General features: G+C 40.4%; 1 protein-coding gene across 1 annotated transcript in view; it reads left to right on the top strand.

Annotated features, from left to right (window-relative positions):
* The window catches only part of SMPX (small muscle protein X-linked), a 51,821-nt gene extending 46,694 nt beyond the window's left edge, over positions 1 to 5,127 (top strand). The window contains exon 5 of the mRNA XM_037127688.2: positions 4,695 to 5,127. The gene's annotated coding sequence lies outside the window, so the exon portion shown is untranslated. The remainder of the gene's footprint in view (positions 1 to 4,694) is intronic.
* Positions 5,128 to 27,447: the final 22,320 nt, after the last annotated feature.

The raw sequence follows: 27,447 nt of genomic DNA on the forward strand, positions 1-27,447 counted from the left end.
TGCTTTGCTAAGGAATTCCTGGGTCAGTGTTTTCCCAGGGAAGCCAGTGGCCTCTTTAGAAACAGGGAGTTCTGTGCTCTGATGGATGGAGAGAAACTGACCACAAAACTAGGATCTGTCAGTGGTCTTGATTATGCCCCTTTTTCCAACAAGATCTCCCCAAATTCAATATTGTCTCAGTCACCAACCCCCAGCTTTGCCTTAATATCCAATGCAACAAATTTTCAATACAATAGAATTAAACCCCCTTTTGAACTTATTTTAATGAAATTTAACTTGGACATGCAACTTGCCTTTGCCTTAAAGTGACTTAGATTCTCCATGCCCAGCACATAATACTACTTGAATCTCAATTCTAGGTGCAGAATCCCCTCCCAACAAAGTCCTGCTCTTTGTGACTCTCACACCTTTCCTGCTTTTAGTAGGTATTTGTTGAAACATTTCAATTTTCACATTAGCCACCAAAAGGCTCCATGCACATAAAAGCCAATTTTGGGGGGGCCCTTTATAGTTTAAATAAAAGTGTTTAAAGTTTTTACTTAAGAGTTTTCTTCCTTTTACTTTCTGAGTGGCTATTTGGGATACCAGAAAGAGTTCTAAGTTTGGAGTTGCCTGGGTGCAGTTCTAGCTCTGCACTTTCTGTCTTCTGACCTTGGTGGGGGAGGTTCCACAGGAGCCTTATTTGTAGCTTACTCTGCTTTCCTCATCATGTGATCACGATGAGTGCGTGGGACAATGTGTGTGAATGTACTTCCTAAACTAGAGAGCTCTACAATTGCCTTCTAACAAACTCCAAAGCTCGAACCAGTCTGCTCTGTGTGCATGGCTGGCTGTTGCCTATGGAACTGGACAGAATATGAGGCATGACTTTTTCTCAACTGCTTTTAAGTGTCACTGTGTTTATGGCTCTATGATTTAGCACCACATAAGAGGAAATAATTATTGCACTGCCCCTGAGAGTCTGGTGGAAGGACCAAATGCAGACAAGTGTTGAGTGGAGTCTATTTCCTAAATGATATATGTGAGGCCATGGTGACTATGAGTAACCCAGCTATAAATGGGTCATGGCAAGGCATAAACATCACATGCTCCTCAGCCTGGACTTAGGGTAACATAGGCAGATATTGAATGTATCACCCTGGGACCAGCCAATGTGAGCCTTTCCTAAAGTAGAAGTGGGCCTTCTGTGTCTTTTTGTTTGGGGTAAAAAAGGTGTCTGGGATACCTGGAGAATGACTTTTCAGCATGGTGCCTTGCATTCCCCTTCAATCTCACAAATGTCCCCTATGGGAGAACAAGACACAGGAGAATAGCTGACAGCTGGTGTCTAGGCAGCACAGCAGTGTGGCCTGGGCTACTGCCCAACACACTTGCATTCCAACAACCCGACAAACAAGTGAGCTTTCCAGCCTGAACAATTTTAGCTCTGGATCCCTTCCCATTGTTCCCATTTCTAAATTTGAGTCCTGACCCAGGTCTCTGGATTCCTGGATTCTTGTATTTCAGTAACATACCACCATTCTGAGTACACACTGAGTCCCCACAAGGCCACGGAGAGAAATGCTAGTCCTCTGAGGAACTCTGCACTTCTGGAAGGACCCTATGTGACCTTATCCATCAGCGGTGTCCTGTATTCAAGGTTGCTGGGCCCTCTGGAATTTTATTGGGACCCTGGGAGGGACAGGGGAGCTAGGGGGTGGGTGCTGGGTGGTTTGCAGAAAGTGAACTGCAATTACTCCTCAATTCCCTCTGCTACCTCCTGCCTAGCTCCTTGTACAAGGAAGACTCAGGTTAAGTTTGCAGATTAAATGAGATAACAGTGTAAAGTCAGTAGTGGCATGCCTGGCACATAGTAGATATTCGAAACTGGCAACATCATCATCAGCTAGCTGTTCCTCCACCCTCATGCAGAGCACAGGCTGATGGCACTGTCCCAGCATCCCCCTCTTCAGCCAGGTTCCCAGGCTTCCCTTGGCTCATAAGCACAGTGAGAAAATGGGAAGAACACTGTTCCCTTAGGCCAGTATGGCATCAGGAATTCCATGCCTTTGTTTTTTCTGAATAATACAGAAAAAAAAACACCTCAGTGGTCTGGGCAAACTGGGTAAAAGTTTCTCTATGTTTTCAAAACTGTCTCGAAGTCAAAGAGATCAATCAGCTGAAGCAATCACGAGGAACTTCTTAGGGCTTTTAAACAGTCACTGAAAGGTCATTAGGACTGGCTCATCCTAAATTTCTCAGTATAGCCGTATAGCCGTAAATTTACTACCTGGGGTAGATGCATGGTGGTGAAAGTCCATATCAAAGCTGTTATAAAAATGGTTTCTACTTCTGAGCTGCAGATGGTGTTTCATACTCTGGTCACTTCTCGGAGAAAAATTATACCTCATAGAACATGCTTAAGTGACAATTTGCAATGAATCATCACCCCTCCCATGCTGCTCAGAGAAGCTGACGGAATGTCTTGGCTTTAAGGGCAGCTTGTCTTGGCCTCTCACTTAGCCCAACACTGGCCATATGTCACCCAGGACAGTGACCATAGCAATAAAATAGTTTGAGCACACACATAGCCATGATGGGGCTATGGCTGGGGCCTAGGACAGACTTGACAACATCATGGGGATGTAGCACATCAAATCAACACTCCTGATTTACTGCATCAGTGGCCCTTTGCTCATTCCTGCTGCCTCACATTGGAGGATGTGGATTTGGCTGTAACTACACCTCCAGTTCTTGTCCTATTCTCACTTCTCCAGTGGTCCAACTCATCAGCCCTCACACCCCTGCTATGTGTCAGGTGCTATGATAGGCAATGTAAAAATGAATAGGACATGTTCACACCCTTCAGAAGGTCACAGCCTAGTGGCAGGACAGCTATATCAGGAAAGCTATGAAGGAAAGAGATTATGCATATGGGCAAATAATTACAATGCAGCATGGAGGAGAACTTAGTCAAAAGTTATAACCAAACAGGGAGAGGCCTTAAGGTTCTTGTCATGTTACAGAAGCAGCAACTGACCAGCAAACTCAGTGCAGGGTGTATGAGAGAAAGTGGTCAGAGATGGGTCCACATGGTGGGCTGGAAAGAGGCTATGGAGTTGCTGTTCAACAAAATGCATTTCCCCTGGAATTTTGAACTGGGAAGGAGGTGGTATCTTGCTTCCTCTTGGTGATGGCATGGAGTAAAAAATGAGTTTCTAAAAAAAATGCTAGAGAAATGTATAAGAGCCTGTGCTGACTGCTGGTGATAATGTTTTCCAGTTCTGCAATCATTCCTTTCCCTCTAGTTTGAGAACCATCCAAACCTTCCCTGTTAATAGAGTGGAAGGAGCCTGAGTTAGGGCACCTGAGTTCAAATCCTACCTTTTATACTTACCAGCAATGCGACTTTGAGCTACTGACTTTGCTTTTTGAACATCTATGTGTTTTACCTCAACAATAAGTATAACACAAACTATATCACAACAATGCAGTCAAATGACACAATGGGCTTTGTAAAACCTAATGAAATATATAGGACAGCAAAGCTTCCTAAAAGACCTTTGCTGTAGAATTCTCCTAAGGGCTCAGTGGCCAAAACTGGGTCCCATTCTGCCCTGGCTATAAGGGAGCCCAGGAAGGCCAATACCAAAGACTGGTATTTGGTGACCAGTCTTTGTACTAAAGAGCAAGGAAAAAGGTGATTGTGGGTGGACATGGAGAGTGATGCCACAGTGTCTGCCACAGCAGGGGTAACCCATTTGTGGAGTTTTCTTTCTTCAGCCATTTGTAATAAAGAAATGTGAGAATTCCATTTCTTACAAAAGGTTCAACCGATTCACATAAGGAATCACACACAATGAATAGACTCCAAGTGAAAAGGGAAAACAAATGCATAAATAATGCCCAATGATCCCTGATTATCAGAGCTTTTAAAAGAAATGGCATACTAATTAGCTATTGCTGCATGACCAACCACCCTCAAATCCAATCGCTTAGAACAAAATCATTTCTTATTCTGGCTCATATGTTTGGGGCTCAGCCGATCTAGACTGAGATCAGTTATATATCTGTGGCAGCTGGGGGCTCTGCACTAGATGGTGCTTGGTTGGGACATGTTAGCCAGGGTGGTGCTGCTCCACATGTTTCTTGTTCTTCTTCTGGGATTGGCAGGCAAGCTTGGGCATACCCTGCTCATGGAAATGGCAGAGGCACAAAATAATAAACAAAAACATGTGATACCTATTGAGGGCTAGGCTCAGCACCAGCACAACATCACTCTGGCCTCATTCTGTTGGCTGAACAAGTCACATGGCCAAACTCAAGAGATGAGGAATTATTTCTACCCACAATAGCAAGATACTAAAAAGTGTCATGGCCATGGGGATGAATACAGGGAGGGGCGGAAAACTAGAGCCATGATTGCAAATTGACCACAGGCACCAAAGGTCTTTCAAGTCATAAAAATAAGGTGAGCATCATACTCTAATCCTTCAGAAGGAAGTCATTCTCATTTAGTTTGGAATTATTTAAATCAATAGAGCCAAAGTTCATGGTCACACTTTCTATTCATAGTTCACTTTACATTCATGAAATTGAGACATGAAATGTTCAAATTTGATTTTGACTTGTACCTATCATACTGATTTACAAGCTGCCCCTAAAAATATCTCATGAAAACTAAACCTATACTCCCTTTGGCTTCTCTTTTGCAGGCTTGATGTGAAGAATTGAAGAGGAAGACAATGGATTAAAATGAAAATAGCTCACTAAAAATTTTATATATTTGTATGAAGATTATGAACCTCCTGAATGCCCAAGACTCTAGCAGAAATGTCCTGTTTGTACATTTATATCTCTTCCTTCTAGTGGCTGCCCTTCTTACTTTTATTTATCCTCATGTTTGGCACCTTGCAGAACAGATAGTTCAAAAATTCACCTCTTGGAGGGTGTAGTTTTAAGAAGGGATATGATTTTATGAAGAGGGATATGGCAATATGCATAAAAGTGATTTTGGAAGCTCTCTAAGCTACTTCCCGCACTATTTTGGTCATTATTTGAAATGTATTTTAGCTCTTCACCTTCTAAATTATGTCAATAAACTTTTTATGAGTTCAAATAAATATGGAAGTAAATGTAAAATATGAATCAAGACTAAATTAATTTTTATATCTTTAGAGAGCTACATATTCCCCCACATGGAGAGACATGAGATAGCAGAGCCAAGCAAACCTCACATTGCCTAAGTGGGGGCTGCTCACTCTGAATTATTGGGTACCATGGGTAAAACTATAGTTGATTGATCACTGCAAATGAAGTTAACTATTGCCTGAGGAATCAGGCATCATTGATATTCCTCCTCCAAGGATAACCTTTATGGTGATTGCATTTTAATTCCATAGAGGCTCAGAAATTCCCTCTGCCCAGATGGGATACAGAGTTCATCACAAGATACAATAAAAAAGCTGAGGGATGGGAACAAAAGAGACAGATCATACCTTAGTTGTCCTAAGAAAGATGACCTGTGTCTTCTGCTGCTAATATGGAGAGTCTCTATTAAACTTAGTCAATGGCCAACATGGTCATAAACCAAAAGGAATCACTCATGCTCCTCTAGTCTTCTGATCTTCTCAGATAACCAGGCCAGTTCACGTGAAAAAGATTTGAGGGACTAGGTTCTCAGGATCATAGTATTTTAAACATAAGTGTGTCCCCTACCTGGTATACAGAGACCCAACACTATGACTTTTATCCTTTTCTCAGTGACTGCCATTAAAATAAATCATATGTACTTCTAAACATCCCAAGCAAAAATGAGTCTTTAACTTTTCTATTTCACAGAGAGCAGTTTCCCAAAGCAGGACTATCACTGCACACCTGTAACTGACTGCAAATTCAGCGGTGCCTGAAAGGTTCAGGTTTTTCTGAACAGCCACCCATCTAGTCATGGGTTCCAGACATCCTGCTGTGATATGGCTTAGCCTGGTGATCAAAATCTAATAAGATGTGCAGGGCAGGGAATATCAATCAGAACCAAATATGCCAGTCTGATCATCTATCAGCAGAGCAGGTTCTAAATACTAGAGCATTGGTTGCCTTGGGCCTTCCTGTGCCTTCCTGATGAGGGGAGTTGGGCAGGATTACAAAATTTACCTCAGTGTTCCCTTTGTTTACATATAGATAAATTGATATTCTGTTTCAAAATTAAATTCTGGTTTAATGCTATAAAAACTGTCCTATATTTTAATGCAGTCTTCCAAGTAAGATTTGCAGCATAATGCAGACCAGAATAATTAGACAAATTAAATGGACTTTTGAGAGTTTTGTATTTAATATGTATTTTTTGTTGACGTTAAGGCTCAGATTTACTGTGTATGGGATTTAACAAGTTCTGTAGCCTATCATTTGTTGGACAATACATATAATGTATGAAAAGACAGACTTTATTTTTAGTGAAGTCATAATTCTAAAAATTCATATTTCATGCAAAATGGCTCTTTAAAAACCCATACATCATGTTGAAACAGCCTGATTTTTCTTTAGGTTTGTAAACAACCAATTATTATGTAACTTTTATTTGAAGTAAAACAAGGTACAAGTAGTTGAAGCTTGATTAGGAGAGAGAGACAGAGTAAACTATAAACAACACTGGTTTGAGTATTTACAGTAAAGCATAAGGTACAACATCCAGTTTATAGCACATATGTTGCAACTGGTACCAACTTAAGACACTCCACTGACAGGTGAGGATCTGAAAAGAATACATGACCTGCCAGCATGTCACTAGGCAATACAACAATCATTCTACCCACACTGCCTGGCCACCTTCTCTGTGGCAGGCTGTGTGCTAAGTGCTGGGAGGAAAACAGCACATTTAGCTAGGCAATCACCTTCCTTCAAACACTCCCACCATCCCCTCCCCAGCATGGGATTTGTCTATCTTGTGCTTGAGGTACTGATGAAAGAAGGCCCCACAGAGTTCAGAACTGCATGGGCCATGTGAAAAGCTTCTTCTTTTGGAGCAGAGGCCATCTGGAATAAGCAAGGTTCTCCAGAATTTCTCAACCACTCATATTTTATGATCCTGATATTTTAAGAGCACAGATTGGAAGGTTTAGCTTTCCTCTTCCTGAGTAGGTGAATGATACAGGAGAATTTTAAAAGTTATGCTCAGGGCATGAGGGATGATAATTATCCAAATGCATCCCTCATTTTTCACTGGAGCAGTCAGAATTTATAAAAGTCCTCCCATTATGATCAGGTCCATATAAGGGCCACCACTAATTACAATGTTCCATCCTGTGAAACCCCCTCTCCTCCATTCTTGGGCCAATGTAGAATTAGCATCCTTTCTTTAAGATAAAACATAGAAAGGTTTATGGAGAAGAAACAGGACTCATTGGATTCAAGGACTACAGGTTGGTCAATTAAAACTAGTTCTCTTTGAAGACCCAGGACATTATCTCATTGCTTTGCAACCTTGAAATAGAAACTGCCTTTAATTTGGTAATTAATGCTCCCTTGGAATTTTTAACTTGATGCTTAATATTTGCATCAGTGTGGCCCACAGATAGTTCTTTGCCTCATAGACCATTAATGAAAAGTCTGTGCTTCTCCAAAGGTGAAGATTTATTGTCATGCCATTCAGACATGATCATCTGCTCAATCAACAGGCCATGCTCAGAGCAACCAGTAAGGATAATGTGACCTGCCACCAGCTTGTCACTAGGCAAAGAAAACCCTTAGAGTTCATAGGGTGAGTTTCTTTTTTCTCTAAGCAAATAGACACCTGCTTAGATCCCACACTGAAGGCAAATCACACTGTCAAAAATATGCAGATTATAAAACAGAGGATTCATCTATAAAATAAGATTACAGCCTTAAAAACACCATCACTGAAAAGTATTGTTCAGAGGAAGAAAAACAACCTCAATTAAGCGATAATTTTCATATTCTTGGCCTCATATCTTTCAACCCCAATGCTTGTTTATCTCAGGAGAAAAATACCTCCCGTAACATTTGACTTCTCTGCAAAATAATTCAGTGGCACCACTGACTATGAGAGACCATGCTATCAAAAGACCAAGGCTCTCTTTTTTTTATGACCAGCCCTTCCTTGGTTCAGTGAGTATATATTCAACATGCAGATTCCAGAAGGAAAGGGGATTTTCTCATTGGGCTTCAGATGCCTGCAGAGGAGCTGCAAAGCAAAAGCAGGTCTTGCACACTAAACTCTAATTTTCAAACCTGATAGCAAGTTGGGCAGAGTGATTGGGAGGAGGCACAGGCAGGATTTTACTCTGTTTGCATGTTGCTTCTATTCTTTAGATATACAGAATGAGGACTCTAGACTTCTCTGGAAACTATTCCCACTCCTTAACATTGCTCACACATCTGTGGTGCACTAGACAAGACAGGGTCCTGGAGGAATTTCTGTTCAGAGTAATTTTGGAACAGACCAACAATCAGTCCAATTGCCTACACAAGCCACACTGCCTTACAGCTAATAGCAGGATTCAAGCAAAAAAAAAAAAAGGGGGGGGCAGGGGGGGTTTTATGCTTTATTTATAGTTTTTGCTTTGCTTTGTTTTACCCTTTGTCTTCCGGCCCTGGTCATACATGGAAAGATTCTTGGGCTTAGGCACTCCTCACTTTCCTCACCTAGCCAGAGCGGAGTTTTTCTGCAATCATTGGGAAGCAATGGACATTTGAGGAAGCCAAGGATACATCTCAATGTCTAAGGGGCTGGATGCCCAGCAGGGCATGGACATTCCTATCAGTATTGGAAATTAGGCCTTGGTAACTGTCCTAAAATAATATGGGTGAATCCAACTTTATAATAATTTCTTTAAAATGGTACATTGCATTTATTTGATTTTGCAGGCAAGGAAATGGGCATAGCTCTTTCTAGTGCCTAAATATTACCTGTGCATAGACCAAGATGCATTAAACCTTAAAAAAACAAACAAAAACACCAAAAATACCCCACCCCAAACTTTTTTCCAAATTTAGACAATGATGGCTAAGAAGGAGAGGGTGGAACTCCATCTGGAGCCAAGGCAAATCATACACACATAGCATGGGGTATTTGGAAGGAGGAAATAGCCAGGAGAGATGTCCCTAAAAAGAGACCCACTGGACTTCAAACTCTGCAGTTAGATCCTAGTCAACTGCTGGGATCCCCAACCCATAGACTCAACATTTTGGCCCTATCTTACTTATTGCTTGCTTATTTCCCTAGACTTTTCTTGCAGTGTTTTATTTACCAGCTTGGGAAAGGAACCCCCCTCCCCATGTTGCTCTGGAACCTTTCTGTCAGGATAACTGGACTCTGGCTGTAGATATGCCATATTGATTGTGCCTTAATTGCCTTGGAGAGCGTGTTTCCACCAGAGGCTTACCAATATCTGCCACCCTGGAGTCATTTGTTCCATTTGGTCCTGGTTATAAAGGATAATGCCTATTGCTGGCTGGAAAATAAACCGTGGGAATTGGCATGTTTTTCAACAAGAGGTCATAGAGAACAACACTGGCAATGGCCCACTGTATCCCCCAGAACTTTCATTTAAAGGCCAAATAGAGGCAATGATCTCTAGCAGATGCACCATTAGGCGAGACCTAGATCTGAAAGCTTTGTTGATTCAGACACTCAGTAATTAAGTTGTGGGCCAGTGAGCACATTATCTGCAATCAAACATGTCCCTGATCAGTGATTAGACAAGCAAACATGTGACCTCATTGTCTCTGCAGAAGGATGGTTATGTAACAATCTCTTGGCCTCAAACATCATGGTTATTTGCCAACTTTTGATCCCAGTAAATATTTAAGCTGAAATCACTTGCTGTGCTTCTGGGAATTAGATTTTTAGGACAAGTGATTCTTCCTTGGGAGGTTTGATGCATTTGACCTAATTATTGATGTGCTGGGAACTCTACAGAGACCCAGACTCAAGGTGGGTGGGTCCATGAGAGGTAGGAGCTGCAAAAAATATCTGAGGGGCAATTCTGGATCACATGACTTTGCCCAAACAGAGACATGTCAAAGAATGTCTGTTTTTAAACTTCAGAGCTTTCTTGCTGCATAAAAGTTGGTAAACAGAAAGGTGTGTAGGAGGGAAGGTGGGAAGGAAGGGGGTAGAGACAGAGAGAGACAGAATGACAAAGAGAAAATGAGGGGGAGAGAGGGGAAGGGAGAGGAAGAGAGAAAGTACATTTGCTCTTAGAGCCTGTGGAGTCACTGAAGAAGATTCTGTGGCTTCTCTGTGTTCTGGCTGAGCAGGGTAAGCCTATCTGTTTCATGCATAATCAAACACTCATCATCTATTTTCTCCTGAAGGATAAGGAGGATGCACAAGGGCTTTCAAGTACATGTGGCCAGGCCATGAAGGGACGAAAAGATAATCTGGCTTGGAGTGACTGGAGTCATCTAAATGTCACATAGTCTTGATGCACATGTGACCTGGAACTGCCCTGGGTGACTCAGGCACCAGCCTTTTCTTAATCCCTTATTTGCTCTCCTTACTCCAGTGAGATTAACATAGCCACAGCCCACAGAACAGCTTAGCAGCCGTCCCGCCAGCACCATGGTTCTGCATGCAGTTAAGAGCTTGGTCTCTGAATTCAGACTGAGCTGCATGTAAATCCTGGCTGCTCTATTAGAAAGATGAACAATCACTTAAAGTGCTGTATTGTGCTTTTAAAACTAAACCTACAGCCAAATCAATAGGCAATGAGCCTTGATCTAGCATAGGGCCTGACATTATTGTAGGAGAGAATACTGCATCATGGAGTCTCTTCACCCAGACACTTTCAAAGCTGAGTTTTGATGAGTATGTTTGAGGGTCCTATTTGACAAGTATACTGAGAGCTAGGAAAAAATTACCAACAATGATTTAAAATAAATCTATATATCTAGTGATTTAAACCATAATTTTGACTTTATTTAAATCTCATATAATCCAGACTTCTCTGTGTAGATCAGAAGTAATGATTTAGGCAAATGTCCAGATAGTAAGCACATTAATAAGGTTTTTTGATTTTTTTGGTTGCTTCTGGTTTTCTTTTTCTTTTTTTCCCCAGAAGCAGACTCTGAGACTAGGATTCAAATAAAGATAGCTTGTTTTGGCAGAGAAGGAAACACCAGCATAGGACTAGGGAGGGGAGATAAAGGCAGGATGGCAGAGATTGTGACGTACTGACCACTATGAGTAACTGGAGTTCAATCCCGCAGAGGAAACTCTGGGAGTCTGAAGAAAAGACATACCCCAGAGTGATCCCAGCTCTATCGAAGGAGCTCGGGTATTTATGCACACCAATTCCTCTCCATCATTGATTGAGGGCTGCCTGCTGTACCAGCAGGCAAAGTGCACTTTGCAGGGGAAGCACCCCCCAAACCCAACAAAGAAATGTGGGGATTGGCAGATTGGAAGCTGTCTCATGTGTGCTGAAATATGGGAGCCAAGAGAACATGGATGAGGCACAGAGCCCTCACAGCTTCTGTGCACAAATGGCCAGAAAAATAAATAAATAAATAAATAAAGTTCTTATTGCAGTAGATCACAGACAAGTTTTCTTCTGAAGATGTGACTGGCTAAATATGCATTTTTACTTTAATTGAGGAAGTGAATCATCCTTACTATCTTCCCACTAAAAATAAGTGAGGGGCAAAACATTTGGATTTGGAAATGATATCTTTTTTTCTCCTACAAGAGTACCCACCCATTTTGAAACAGGGTTGGTGATGAAAATAATTTAAAAAACAGAAATTCATAGGATGTTCTATGTCAATTAATTTCACAAATAGTCTCCCCTCCTGCACATTTTCCAAATTACATTTTCAGCATAACGACATAGCAATAAAGCCAGGGAGGCATATATCTATCTATAGTAAATAAATATAGATCTATATAAATAAATGTGTAAATATATATATAAATATAGATAATACTACATGATTAGTATTACTTGTACTCCATATATAATTAGTGTACAAGATTATTATCACTATGAAGGCTTGTTTTAATTTTAAAATAGGTGTGTCCCTGGAAAACCAGTTAATCAGATCCAGATACCTCTTTTCTTAAAAGCAGCATATTTTCATGTATTAGAATTTTTTTAAAGCTGCAATGAAACTTCTTCATGGCTAAACTCTATGGCCCAAAGTCACTCTAGACTTCCTGTCAGAGTGACTATCTGTTGTTTTTTATAAGTCATTGCAAAACTGTACATGACTTGAGGTTTAGGTATCAGTTCAATAAGAAAGCATCCTTGAAAAATTGATAAAAAGAATGAAAGAGAAAAAGGACTTAAAGATAATGTGTAATCAATATCAATGATTTGGTAGACTGCTAGGTAGGCTCTGCAGTGAAAATAGAAAATGAGGTAATTACATCAAGAAAGAATAGCAAATGGAAGCATCAGCAATGGCAATGTGGTTAAGTAGATCATTATATGCTCTCCTGAGAAACCCCGAGATTGAAGGGTGGCAAGCAATTCTTTTCCTTTGGTTGGCTTCTGCACCATGATGACTTGGGGGTGATGAGAACACAGAAAAGGTAGAAGGCAGTTCCTCCACTGTAAAATGTAAAAGTGTCTTGAAAGTGGCAGAGAGAGCTAGGTGTCCTCCAATATTCATTCTTTCCCCCTTTCCCGAGTAATAAAACTTTAACCAGCTAACCAATTTAACCAAATCTAAATTTTAACCAGCTTTACATCCACTCCTTTTGCTGCTAATGGTGGCCTAGTAGGTAAATTCTAGCTAAGGTTCATTAAGCAAAAGCAGTGTTTATGATTCCTGCTAAGTATCCCTGAAGGCAGAGGTCAGCTACTTCTTTCTTCCCTTTTTCCTCTTTCCTTCTAGCTAGCTGAAATGCAGATGTAATGGTTGCAGCAGGAGTTGCTATCTTGGAACATGAGGTGAAAGCTGTGTGTTGCTAAGAGCCCATGTTCATAGAGCCACCACACTAGACTTGGACTGCCTACATTTCTGAGGGAGGAAAACAAAACTGCTTTCCTGTACTTTGGGGTTTTCATTATTCACAGCTGAACCTTACATTGACTAATATAAAGGCTATTCTTTCACAGAAATAAATATGGGATCCTGTGATTTATTTGTTGGAATAGATTTTCATTTCTGACCAACAACTGTACTCACTTCTTATATTTAAAGGTTCAGTCACTCTACATCTTCTGGCTTTCCCTCACAGAAACAACAGAGACTTACCTCCATGCAGAGATAGAGCTTGGGCACATGAATTAAAGTAGGCCATTTGAGTATGGGAAAAGGAGCAGTGGACAGTTGAAGTTTACTTAGAATTGACTCCGGATTGACAGTAGTGGCCTTCCCACTTAAACATAAGCAGTGCCCGAGGCAAGACTCAGTCACTATTAAGCAGCGGTATGCTGGTGTCCTTGGCAAACTTTTCTATGGCATGATTTGTTGATAGTTCTGTCATATTCACTATTCTCTTCAAGCTTCTTTTCAAGCCTGTTTCTCCAGCACTCCCACTGAATATGTGAATTATCCAAAATCTACTGCTTGCAGTCATAAACTTTGACTCATATAGGAATGCTATCTGGGCATGAGTTTCAACAAATAGCCTTAGGAAAATAGGAGCTATCTGGAATGAGTTATTTGTCCTAATTGGGACTGAAGGCAGTGTTAAGGGGAACATTCTGGGAGCCACCAGTAAGCCAGAAAAATTAAATAAAATAATCATCTATAATCACCCAGAATAATATACCCTTGGAAGATTCATTCCTTCTTGGACTACTACATCTCCCTTGGCAGGGTCAAGAGTAAAATACTCATTCATGAGGTGGGATCATTTGTCTCCTGGCAGAAAAGAAATGGCAAGCAGTCACTTCCTTCACCTCCCAACACACATGCCATCACTATTATCTGCCTTAAGACCACTAGGACTAATGTCATGTGTCTTAAACTCCCTTCATTCATCACAAGAAGCATAGCCCACCATGTCAAGAATCATAGCCCATCATAGCTTCAATTCCACATGGCTCTGCATAGCCCCTATTCAGTTCCCACTTCCCAGTTCTCCCTAACTACTTTGAAGTGCTTTCTGTACCCCTAATTGGTAATGGGCTCCCTAATATCAATATATTAGGAATACCTAAGAGTGAAAGAGGCCAGGAATCACTACTTCACCACCAGAAACAAGATGTTCGTGCCTACCAAAATGGGAATCAGAAGATTCTGAGCCACAGGGATCTTTAGCTGTAATGGATTGATCATGGATCACCAAGTCTGAAGATCCTAGGAAGTCTACTAAGGCCATATTTGATTTTTACAACAACAACAACAACAACAACAAAACTCCCTATCTTATTAACAGAGGTTTGACATGTGCCCAAAGGGGAAAAAAACTGAGTTCAGGCTTTTCACCCACTTTTAAAACCTGAGTCACCCTACTCACAGACTTTTGGGGACTGCTCTGTGTGACTTCAGAGACTGCAGCCCTACGAGAGCAGGCTCTGAAAGGGGCTAGTAAGTCTCCCTGGAAAACCAGGTAACACAGGTGGCAGTCATGACCATATTCTAACACCCAGGGTTCCCGTGGGAATCAGGCCTGATAAATACCTTGTATCCTTTGACACCTGCTCTGCTTTGCTTTGTATGGCTCTGTTGATGTAAACTGGATGTTTAAGTTCAAGGCATAAGGAGTAACTCCTTATCTCATGAAACACATCTTAAAGACCCTCCAGCATCAGCATGACTAACAGACCCTGACCTGTGACAGATCTCTGTGTTCCTTCAATTGTTACCTATAGATAATACCTGTTTTTGTATGACTATGGCCTTTTGACATTGATTGATGAGCTATGCATGTATGCGTACCAGTCCCAATAAAAGTCATTTGGGAGAAGGGGTTGGGACATTCCCCACTAGAGGGAATCACCAACCCCTTTCCTGTGGAAAAGCAAGATTGTATCTGGGACGATTTAGCTCTCATTTGAGGCAGACAGGAAGAATTCTGCAGGACAAAGTTCCTCCCACATCAGATGAAACCCCTTGAGTGAAGGGGAGGCTGTGTGATCCAAGAAAGGATCCTGCAAAGACTTTCCCCAAATACATCCTGGATCTTCCTTCTAGCTCTCATCAGAGAGACTCCATTATCTACTACAGTAAAGTACACTGCGAAAAGGGAAATATGTACATCTATGAGAGATTGTTGGACACTGGCTCTTTAATAACACTAGTTCTGAGGACCCTGAAAATTACTGTGGCCCACTAGCCAGATTGGTCAGATGATTAATGGAGATTAAACAGGAGTTCACTTCATGGTAAGGCCTGTGGAAAATGAACCCATCCCCACGTTGTTTCCTCAGTACCTCAGTATTGATGAGATATGTTCTCAGAAACTTGCTATGGCAGATCGTATTTTCCAAAATGGCTGCAACAATGTCATGATCCCAATGGTGTTCTAAAACATTGTGACTCTCCCAGTGAGAAATAGAGTGATTCCCCACCCCTTGAATCTGGAGGGCTCTGTGACTGCTTTGATCAACAGCACATGGCAAAGGGATATCGTGCCAGTTTTAAGTGTAACTAGCTGGGCACTTCCTGCCTCTTGGAAGGCAGCTGCCTAATAAAAAGAGCAACTACCTTGAGACCACCACACTGTGAGAATCCCATGCCAATATGAGATGCTACATAGAGAAAAACAGATGCAAGCTGATTTGACCAATTGGTTTGACAATGAGGATTGGCTTTTCTTTCTTCTTTTTTTTTGAAGTATATACTTTATTTTTTAATTTAATTATTGTTCAAGTACAGTTTTCTGTCTTTTACTCCCATCCCAGCCCACCCCCCCAGTGCTCCCCACCTCCCTACCATTTCCACCCCCTTAGTTGTTGTTCATGTGTCCTTTATACTTGTTCCTGCAAACCCTTCCCCTTTTCCCCTAAAATTCCCTCCCCTCTCCCCTCTGGTCACTGTCAGCCTGTTCTCTATTTCAGTGTATTTGATTATATTTTGCTTGCTTGTTTGTTTTGTTGTTTAGGTTCCTGTTAAAGGTGAGATCATATGGTATTTGTCTTTCATTGCCTGGCTTATTCTGATCCATGCTGTCACAAAGGGTTGGAGCTCCTTCTTTCTTTCTGCTGCATAGACTTTCATTGTGTAAATGTACCATAATTTTTGGATCCATTCACTCACTGATGGGCACCTAGGTTGCTTCCAGCACTTGGCTATTGTAAATTGTGCTTCTATGAACATTGGGGTGCATAGGTTCTTTTGGATTGGTGTTTCAGGGTTCTTAGGATATAATCCTGGCAGTGGAATTGCTGGGTCAAAAGGCAGGTCCATTTTTAGTTTTCTGAGAAAATTCCATACTGTTTTCCATCATGGTTGTACCAGTCTGCAATCCCACCAACAGTGAACTAGGGACACCATTTCCTCACACCCTCTCCAACATTTGTTGTTTGTTGCTTTGTTTATGATAGCCATTCTGACTGGTGTAAAGTGGTATCTCATTGTGGTTTTAATTTGCATCTCTCTGATAGCTAACAATATTGAGCATCTTTTCATGTGTCTCTGGATATTCTGTATGTCCTCCTTGGAGAAGTATCTGTTCAAGTCCTTTGTCCACTTTTTAATTAGGCTGCTTGTCTTCTTAGAGTGGAGTCATGTAAGTTCTTTGTATATTTTTGAGATGAAACCCTTGTCTGAGGTATCATTGGCAAATATGTTTTCCCATACAGTTGGTTCCTTTTTATTTTAATACTGTTCTCTTTAGCTGTGCAGAAGCTTTTAATTTGGATGAGATCCCATTTGTTTTTTCCTTTATGTCCCTTGCTCTAGGGCACATAGCAGTGCAAATGTTGCTGCGTGAAATATCTGAGATTTTTCTGCCAATGTTCTCCTCTAGGACTTTAATGGTTTCACAGCTTATATTTAAGTCTTTTATCCACTTTGAATTTATTTTGGTGTATGGTGTAAGTTGGTGCTAAAAGTAGTTCTTTATAAATAATGTCATAGTGACAAATACCTAAAAGTATTTGCTAAACTTTTCTAAGTATAAAGGCTGAATGACATGCAAGTAAAATTAATAGTTGTGCTGTAAGTCATAGGAATGTCTTCACAGTATTCTTTTGAAAATGGAGAAAGTAAATGATGCAAAGAGTAGATGGCAACTGATGTCTCAAATCATATAGTTCTAAATCTAAATCTTGGTTTTCAACAAAATTGAATCACCTATGAGCTTTTGTCAGTAGATCACTAACATTTAGCACATACTTGTAAAGATTTCAACAAATCGAGTGACATAGTATATATAGCAACATTCCTTCATTCCTACATACTTCTTTATGTAAGGTTTCTCAGTACTTAATTTATAACAATAAAAACTAGGAATAAATTGTTGAATGCTTGTTGAACCTTGCCTCATTTTAGCAATAAGTCATATTCATGCATGGATACCTGAATTTTAAAAAATTAACTCCATTCATATTACTAAGAAATGCTATGAGAAGCCCATGCCAATATGAGATGCTACATAGAGAAAGACAGAGTGAAATTACTTAGAAATTTCAAATAACATTTGTTTTTTATGTTTCATGATTATCAATATTTATATTTTAATGTTGTTTGTTGATTGTGTAGACATAATAACTGTAATAATTCAATCCATACAATATATTTAACAGTTGGAGATGAAATTTAAAATCTTAGTGTGTATGTGTGTGTATATATATGTGTGTATATATATATATATATATATATATATATTTACTGAGTATGGTAGAATATAAAATAAACTTGTAAAAATTACATATTTATTAGTCCAAAATCCTATATGAAAGTTAAAGTTCAGTCAGAGAAAAGATGTAAAGTTTATTAATGTTAAGTAGGAGCTTGTTTATATATTCTTTAAATATTAATGCCACATTTATAAGCATACTTCTGCAGCCAGCCAAGGTGGGGCTGAAGACAATGGGAACATGGAATGAGTGACCAGGAGGGATGTTGTAAATACCTTATCATCAGTTGCACAAACAAGGACTATAGCCTATACTCATATTCTTTTTCTCACCATATTGTGTATTTATTTACACATTTTAAGTTATTGCCCTTTCTTTCCTCTTCCTTTACTTCACTATTGTACACAGATTGTGTTGGACCTTAACAAGTGATGATGACAGTAATAGATTCCCCTCAGTTAGAAGAAGTGACTGAAGAAATATGGGGGGTTGTTTTCTTTGGGAATAGGGTAGATTTCAGTATTTGAAGTGGGGGCATTATACATGTATATATTTAAAATATACATTTTAGACATATGAGAAGATGGTTTTTCAGGGATGTTTGACAGCCAAAGGGCTGGAGAGATCCACCTTGCACCCTTTCCTATGTCTGGAGAATGGCCCACAGTGTAAGTCTTGGAGGGAAGAACAGTTCTGCCCCCTACCAAGGAAACTAAAATATGTGCTTTTCCCAACCCTTGGTGACTAAAATTTTTTTGTGTATTACCTAAACTAAGAAAAATTAAATCCTTCCACTTGGGATTCTGGATTTGGAGACAGAAATATGAAACAGTTTAGAATTCTTTGCAGCTACAGTAGCCAGCCTCCAGAGGTGACAGAGTTGTGGGCGGCATCTGCAGTTCAGAGGTTGCTTCTTTAATCAGCTCTTTTTATGATGTAATTTTAGCAGTGAATTGAAATGCCTGGCTAATTTTCAGAGCTGATTCTCCAACCTTCTTGTTAATTCTTTGAGCTGTTTCATAAATTATTGCAATAAATTCATTTTCTGCTTAAGGTAAGTAGAGTTGGTTTCTGTTGTTGGAGTTAATAAAACATGCCTAGAAGGAAGCCTTTTAAAGCATCATTCTGTGATTCTAGAACTCAGGCATTTCCTAATGAGACCCCTGGTTAGGAGCTAAAAATCTGTTGCTGGGAAATTGAGAAGACCATAAAGGCTGCAGATGCGCCAGCTGCTTAGCATAACATCCATGGGAAAAAAACAAGATAAGCTGCTCAAAAGTCCCTACTGTTCTCATAGGCCTATTACAGGAGAAAATCATCTTGATGATAGTTAAGCCTTTGTTCCAAACCATGCCTTTCATTTGACTTTTTTTTGCAATATTCATAGTTCTGTATCATACTTTTACAAGCCTGTCCAGGAATCACAATTTCTAACACCCACCAGCATTTCCATTTATTGTCTTTGAGGACTTTGTAGAAAGGAATATAATCCAAGTTGTCACCATCACAGCTCATCTTTGGAAAGTCAAAAGTTAGGTTAAATGTTCCAGGACTAAATTGACCACCAAAATCAACAGATTTTTCATCTCTCAATTTGCAGTTTGTGTTCAACAATGAAATTTAGTGTCATTAAAATTGTTTATCAATGGGATAATAACTCAAAACATGCCTTGGTAGATATATTAGTTTTATATGGCTACCTTTAAAAATTACTAAAAATTTAGCAGTTTAAAACAATACAAATTTGTCATTTCATAGTTCTTCATTTTAGAAATCTGGGTAAGCTCCCCTTGTTCTTCTCTTCCAGGTCTCACAAGGCTGATATCAAGGTGTTGGCTAGCCTGAGCTCTTTTCTTTTTTCAGGGTTTCTGGAGAAGAATCCCTTTTTGAGCTCATTCAGGTTGTTGGCAGAATCCAGTTCCTTGTAGTTAATAGGGTCTCAGGCCATTGCTGGCTGTGGGTGTCAGTCATTGTGCTTCCTCTTCTCTTCATTCCCGTGCTAGTGTGCAGAGTAATTCTTTGAGTCTCTGACTTTCCCTCTGCAGCATCTTCTCTGCCTCCAGCCAGAAAAGGTTCTCTGCTTTTAAGGACTCATATGTTAAGACAGAACCACCCAGAAAATCCAGCATAATCTCCCCATAAGACCTATAGCATTAATTATATCAGCAAAGCCTTTTTTTGCCATGTAATAGATTTATAGGTTCCAGGGATTAGGGCATATACATCTTTGGGGGGACATTCTGCCTACCACAGCAGTCCTGTCAGTCTTAGCCAAGAACCCTAAGACCAGATTTCCTACCAATTTTATTAAGTCTAGCTATGTGGGTTTCCAGGGGTACTTAGAAGACAATGACCATTTTAATTGACAGATTCTCAGGAAATTGCATTGTGATATGGACTGACTCCGGGTTTCTTCTCTTAGCCATGTGAAGACACAGCAAGAAGGTGGCCATCTCTATACCAGGAAGAGAGTTCTGACCAGGAACAGAATCAGCCAGTATGTTGATACTGGACTCCTTATCTTCAGAATTGCAAGCAAGAAATGTCTGTTGTTTAGGCCACCCAATCTATGGTATTTTGTTACAGCAGCCCAAACTGACTAAGATGGATAGCATTTTGTCTGCTATGTTGTGAAAGCAGAATCAATGAACTTTTCTTATTTAGCTAAAACAAAAAAGATGAATATGCTGAATTAAGCTTATAGAAGAGTGAAATACCTTTGCCTTCCAAGCCTTAGCTCACTCCTATTTCCCTGATGACCCAGAGCACAGTATCACCAGTGAAGGCAGCTGCAGCTGAAACCTTCATCCCCACTTGGAGACCTCTGACTCCAGGTGTCTCTTCCCACAGTCTCTGTAGAAGCACTTTGCACTGTGGATCCCTCTATCCATTAGCTCTGCAGGGTTCAAACTTTAATAGGCATCTGGGCACAATGGGTGCCTGCCCTGCTCACAGCAGTGAAAGGGAAAATGCCCTAAGGCAGTGCTTCTCCAACATCACTTTGCCAATACCCAGAGCTCTTGAAAAAAGTACCCATGCCCAGGCCCCTGCACCCAGAGATTCTGGTTCAATTGATACAGAGCAGGGCCCTAGTAGCTATATTTAAACACACACACACACACACACACACACACACACACACACACACACACACACACACATACACACAGCTTCTAGCTGCTTTTAATGTACATCCAGGGTCAAGAGAAGCACTGCTTTAAGACAAAGAGCTGCAGGTTGTCCTTGGGTGGCTCTGTTTAATAGATGACTAAATTCAAGCTGTCAGGAACTATGACATTATCCATGTTGAAAGAACAAGAGGAAAGGAATAATTGTCAAAGCCTGACATTTAGGCAGTGAGCACAAAATATCTTAACACTTCTGTTATTTTATATGCAACTCTGCTTCTCTTAAGAGGAGGCGTTGCCTGGGATAGAAACTCTGATGATGGACTGAGAATGGCCTGAACATAACTGAGGTAAGGAGACAGCAGAACACCTTGTTTGGCATGCAGAGGGCACTTCTGGGCCATCAGCTGGGAACTGGGCATTAATTAAGACAGGCTGACATAATGGAAAACTCATCAACTGTTGCCTCTGATGTCTGGTATAAAGTAGTTTAGTTAACCTTGTAAGGACTCACCCAGGCCACAAATGAGGGAAGCAATTCTTTTGTTACCAAACTTATTGAAAGAAAATTAGGAAGACGGTCTCAAAAATGATGATAATAATAATAGCTAATATATTTTGAGAATTAACTGCCATAACAATTTACTACAAACGTACAGGCCTGAGACAACAAAATGTATTATCTCACAGTTTTGTAGGTGAGGACTCTGGCACAGCTCCCACCAGGCTAAAATGAAAGTGTTGGCAGTGCTGGGTTCCAGAAGCTCTGGTTTCCAGAAGCTCTGGGGAGGAACCTTCTTGGAGCTTGTCAAGGTTAGAGGCAGAATTCAGTTCCCAGTGATTATAGGGCTGGTGGCCTGTTTCCTCAATGACTGTCAGCTGAGGCATTTCAAAGCTTTAAGGGCCTTCTGCATTCCTTGGTTCAAAACCCCCTTTCTCTGCCAATAAAGCCAGCAATGGCAAATCAAGTCCCTCAACACTTTGACTCTCTCCTGCGGCTTCTTCCATCATCATGTGTCTCTGACCACCTCTTCTACCTTCTCTTCCAATTTAAGGAACCAGGTGATTACACTGGGCCGATGTAGGAATCCAGCATGCTCTCCCTGTCTAAGGTCCATAACCTTAATTCCATCAGTGAAGTTCCTTTTGTCATTTAACGTCATACTTTCACAGATTGCAGGGAATAAGACATGAATATTTTCAGGTCACTGTTCTGCCTACCACGGAAATTAGCAGGTTTTCCTCCTACTTCTGTGATTAGTCATTTTCATTCTTTTAGCCCAGCTGCTCTTCGTCTAGTCCAATACCATGTTGTCTTTTCTTGGAGCTCAGTCCCACCCCCATTCCTCTTCCCTAAACTTTGTTTCCAGGTGACGTCTTCCATTCTCCAGGCCTTAAATAGTGTCTGTATGCAGCATTTCAAATTAATATCCTCTCTTCTGTGCCTCAGAATCTTTTGTGCAATGGCTTATGTATTTCATATGCATCTTCACAATTATTGAACTCTTGGTTTTCTTCCAACCCATTTCGAACTCTTCTTCCCCTCTGCCTAATGATAGCATCATTGCTTGTTTGATTACGCCCAGCACTTGGGAATTCATCCTATTTGGTTCCCTCTCCCTCATCCACTTAATCAATCTCCAAGCCCTGTTGTATCTCAAATCCTTTTTCACTTTCCCTTTACTGCATAGCCACAGTAACTACACTGAACCAGGCCACCCTGAGTTCATTAAATGCACCGCTCCTTGCTAGAGTGAAACAGATCTTTTACAAGGTTTAATTGGAAGTAGCAACATCACAATGCAAAGAGGTTATTTATGGATGGTAGAAATGTGGGTGGCTGGTATTTTCTTCTTGGCACTTTTTTGCACTTTAAACATTTCCATAGAAAACTTAAAACAAAATGTTCCATAAAAACAAAAACAAAATGTTACCTTCTCAGAACGGCTCTCCCTCCCTACATTAGTCTCTCTAATAGCATCTGTTATTTTCCTCTCTTCATCTTTATCACACTTTACAGTGGTTATACATTTTATTCATTTGCTGGTTTATTGTTTCTTTTGCTAGCTGTAAGGCCGTGAGTGCATTGCCATATTTATTGTGTTGATGACTATATATACCCAGACCTCAGGCCTATGCCTGATACAAAGTAAAGGTTTAATTGAACCAGGTATCCCTCATTATCTGAATTCTTTTTTGTCCAACTACTCATTACAATGACTTGCAGAAATGTTTATACCAGATTGTCTGAATCAAAAACCTGCTATTGCAAATTAGCAAGCAAACACCAGAAAGCCTGTGTAAGTTGTGAGTCCAGGTAAGAGAATGTGTACCGTATTACAGTTCTATCTCAGCTGCTTCCTGCTAAAAATACATGCTGTTTAAATGTATGCCATCAACAGGCAGGATCAGTGTTCCCAGACATTAAGTGAAAATGTCATCTTCTTGGAAAGTGGTACTCACTGAGCTTCATGTTCATCATCATTTGAACTTGAACATGAACATAAAGAAGAGGATCCATGTACTGATTCCTCAAAATAAATTGTAGCCACACCCTCAAAAACACTGCTGCAGTGAGTGTGATCATGAGATTGAAGGAATCATGGTGCTCCAGAAATGAAATGACAAGCCCTATCTTATGTTAGCTGGCGGCATATAACCTTAACCAAACAGAATATGAACAGATGCTCACTTTGAGAGCTTTTCTTCCCTTCACATTGTTTTATCCACAGCTTCAGATGACAGTTCAGAGCCACACCCACTTTGGGAGTCATGCATGCCGATCAGAGAAAGCTGTCCCCCAGTTCCTTGTATTTGGATTTGTAGATTGTGAGGCATCTATCTTTTCACTCAATCTTCCACTCGCCCCCAAACCCCAACCATGATTGAAGCTTCTATCTCTTTTCTCTGGCCAACAGACTGCTCAGACAACTCTTCCATTGATCAATAACTATTATTTGAAAATTAGGTAGTTGAGGTTTTAAATGTTTTTACATTATATAGGGATCCTTGCTAGATGGTTATAGAGGGCTTTGATAGTATTTCAGTAGTATTTGAAAAAACTGGTTGTGGTTTTTAGATGAGCTTCCTTTATCTGCATATTTGCTATCCAACATGTTTTCAGGAATAGACTAGATTCAGATAGCAATGAAGTTCTGCATTCATATAATGAATATTCAGAGTTTCAGAGGCATTAGCCAAGAATTCCTTCTAAGCATTAAGAGTCTGTCTGGTTGAAGACTTCCCCTTTTCATGCCTTGCTTGTAACTGCCTCATGACAGACATGTACATGGGCCAAAGGGGGAAAACCATGGGATGGCAGATAAAATACTTGGGGAAATATGCGGAGATTTTTTTAGAATGTTAACAAAAAAAAGAGGTCAAGGAAACACTGAGGGAAAAGTCAAGGCTATTTGGAATGTCAGCCTGAATTCTTATCCCAAAAAGTAATGATGGAGAGAGTATGGCAATTTGCAACCAGAAATGATATAAACCAGATTCTTCAAATAACTTATTTCTGCAACTCACCATTAACCACAGCCAGTCAAGGACAGGTCTAAAGGAAAACAGAGTACCACATGGCAACTTTCCATGCGCAGAAGCCATTAACAGAGTCTATATTCAAGCCTTCCATTTGTCACAGCAGTAATAATTCAGTCCACTGATTATGTTTAAAGGGAGTGAAACAACATAGAATGATCCAAGAAGAGAATTTCTTGTGGATACAGGTGATCTAGAAAATCAGCTTTACCTTTCTGTTCAAATACACAGAGTTCAAAACATGCACATGCTTTCCTTAACTCTGAGAAAAATCTCTCTAAGAATAAATTACAACTGCCTATCCAGCAAAGGTAAATTACATCTGGTCTGGAATACTCACAAAAGGACCCCAAATATGTAACACCATATACAGAGAATTTCAGGCAGAATAATGCTTTTTAATTAGGCATTTATAAGGCTTGGTCAGGGCATCTATTCCATCATCATATATGTAGCCCTGAATCATTTCAGAATCTACTCAGCATATACTGAGTTACTAGAAGGAACCAATATTAAGTAGCAGCTAGGAATGTGTGGCCAGAGGGGAAATAAAGGCAGGTCCCTCGCCATTACAGTATAACAAAGAACTTAACACAGGAGGCTAGAAGTAAAGGAAGACACATGTCACCAACTAACTCAGCAGTCCTGAGCTCAGTTTTATAAGATCGCCAGGTGTCCCGAGCATCACAAGCAAAACAGCACAGGAGGAGGGGAGAGTCCTTGAAACTGTGCTGAGGAAAGGGGCTCCTGTAACAATCTTACTAAGATTGCTGGGTGTCCCGAATGCCATAAGCAGGAATTTTACAGGAAGGCGGGTAGTCATTGAGATTCTATGCTGGGAAAGCAAGATTCTGTAACAATTTCACTAAGGCAAAGAACCTTTACTAACTGAGAAAGAAAGCCTTTGTAGCTGTACATTGTTCCCAAAGGGGGGTGGGAAGAAGAGGGAACCTAGGAGCCTGCTGAGGTACATAATCCTCCAACCCCAATAGCTGTCATACCTAGATTAGCTAAGTAGCCACTTATAGCCTCAGCTCAAGTGTATAGAATAAACTTAATAACAAACTACAAACAACTTTCTTTCCTTTATTTATGGGACATTTAGAATAGTGAGGTGCCTGCCTACAGCTTTGTGCTTGTATGTATTTCATAAATAAACTTGCTATCTTATTTCCATTATACATGTTAGTTTCTCACTTGAATTATTCTCTTGTGGATGAAGGCAAGGGAGAAAGGCCTCCTGACTTGGGTCTCTTTCTCCCCATTTATAACACCAAGTGTTACTTTACAGTGGAAATTATGCTGTTCAGCTACTGTACCAGTAGCTGTAAGGAATGAGGTAATGTGATACAATACTCTTTGTTTACCTGAAAAGTCTATTCATTCTAAGATTTCTGGATGTGGGTGGAGGTTAGTGCTGTCATAACAATTGAGGCCACATGTCTTGATATTAACACGTTATTTTTTCACTGGATATATTCAGTGGAGGCAGATGATTCCACAAAATTATTATATGAAACAATCCAATTCTTATTATAGAACATGATCACCATTTTGTTCTATTAAAGTAAAGCTAACTCTATTCATAAGCACAGAATTTTTCTATCTGCACAGTTGCCGCTTAAATTATTTCCCTTATTTGGAATATCTTCCACTTTTTCCTAAAAACAGGTACATCTTCTCTTTCAAATCCTTTTAAAACTTTTTCTTAAAATTTTCCCACAGTAAAGTTATTTGGTTTGGTTTTGTCAAAACATACTTATTCAGCATTCACCATGATGTGGGTGCTGAGCTGGATCCAATGATAGGCTAGATTGGGGGAGACAGATAATTTAGCAAGAGCCACAGGATGTAGTGACACTCAGATCTAAGCAGCACAGGGGCTCTGGGAGCACTTCAAAAATGCACTGAATTCCCTGGAGTCTAGGATTTCTACTGATGTCCCAGAGTGTTCTTAGAATCTATTCTGAAGATGAGACACCAAGTGCTCCACATTCTAAGGTCCAGAAATTTTCACAAGCTATGGACAGCTACCTGAGAACTTGGTTACAGACATCAGTTCAGACTTACTCTATCCCCCAAGTGTGCATAAGATAACCAAGAGTGAGAGATGTTGGGTTTTTTGGGGGGGTTAGCACAGTGCTCAGAAGGAGATGCTAGTTTCTGTCCTCTGTGTATATTGAAGCCAAGAGAATTACTTGAACACAAGTGTTGGCAGGAAATTTGGACTGACATTTCATCTCTGGTTGGACTAGCTAAGCTATTGGACTTATCAATCAGCCCCTGGCTTCCCTGAAAAAGAAAGAGCAAAGATAGCAGGAAAAAGGTGACAGGGCTAAAAAAGGACAGGGTAGTAGACCTGCTTGCTTATGTACAATTTAGGGTAAGAAACAATTTAGAGATTCCTGTGGGTTGACTAGACATCTTGGAAAGTAGCTGGGCTTTGAGCCATGTTTTTTCTGGTCTCCCTCACCAAAAGGGTGCCCTGCAGTAAGAGGCTTAAGGGGTACACTTTCCTGTGGTGGTGAGGGGTGGAAGTGAAAGTGGTTCAGATGAACACTGGTCTGCCAGGGTATGGAAAGTGCAGTGGGGGAGACCCACACTGGTCCTCTGAAGGACCCATATAATGTTGTCTGAGACTCAGCTTGAGAGGAGCCTACTAAAATGAGCAAATGTTGATGGCCTGCCAGTGCTGGCTAGAGAAGCAGGGAAAACCAAAGAAGAAGAATGTCACCTTAATCAATAAAAAGAAGGGATTCTTTCACCTTTCCTCTGCCCTAACAACTTGGAGAAATTAGTCTCTATAATAGCGAGGAAGGGAAAGTGTAATAAGAGACTATACACCATGCTGGGCATAGAGAAATCAAATAAATTTTAAATTGACCTTGAGATTGAAATTTGAGAATGAAGAGGACTAAATATTTAAGCTAAATGGAAATTGTTCTGATAATCAAAAGTGACTGGTCAAGATGTTTTAAGGAGAAGGGGGAGGTAGTAATTGGACAAAAACCAGAGAAATAGATACTCCTTAACAAACCAGCTCCATCTTTTAGAGGGCAAGGGGACACTTCTTATAGGAAGTG

This window comes from Artibeus jamaicensis, unplaced genomic scaffold, assembly GCF_021234435.1.
Source record: "Artibeus jamaicensis isolate MK-2021 breed Jamaican fruit bat unplaced genomic scaffold, CSHL_Jam_final scaffold_1283, whole genome shotgun sequence".
Lineage (NCBI taxonomy): Eukaryota > Metazoa > Chordata > Mammalia > Chiroptera > Phyllostomidae > Artibeus > Artibeus jamaicensis.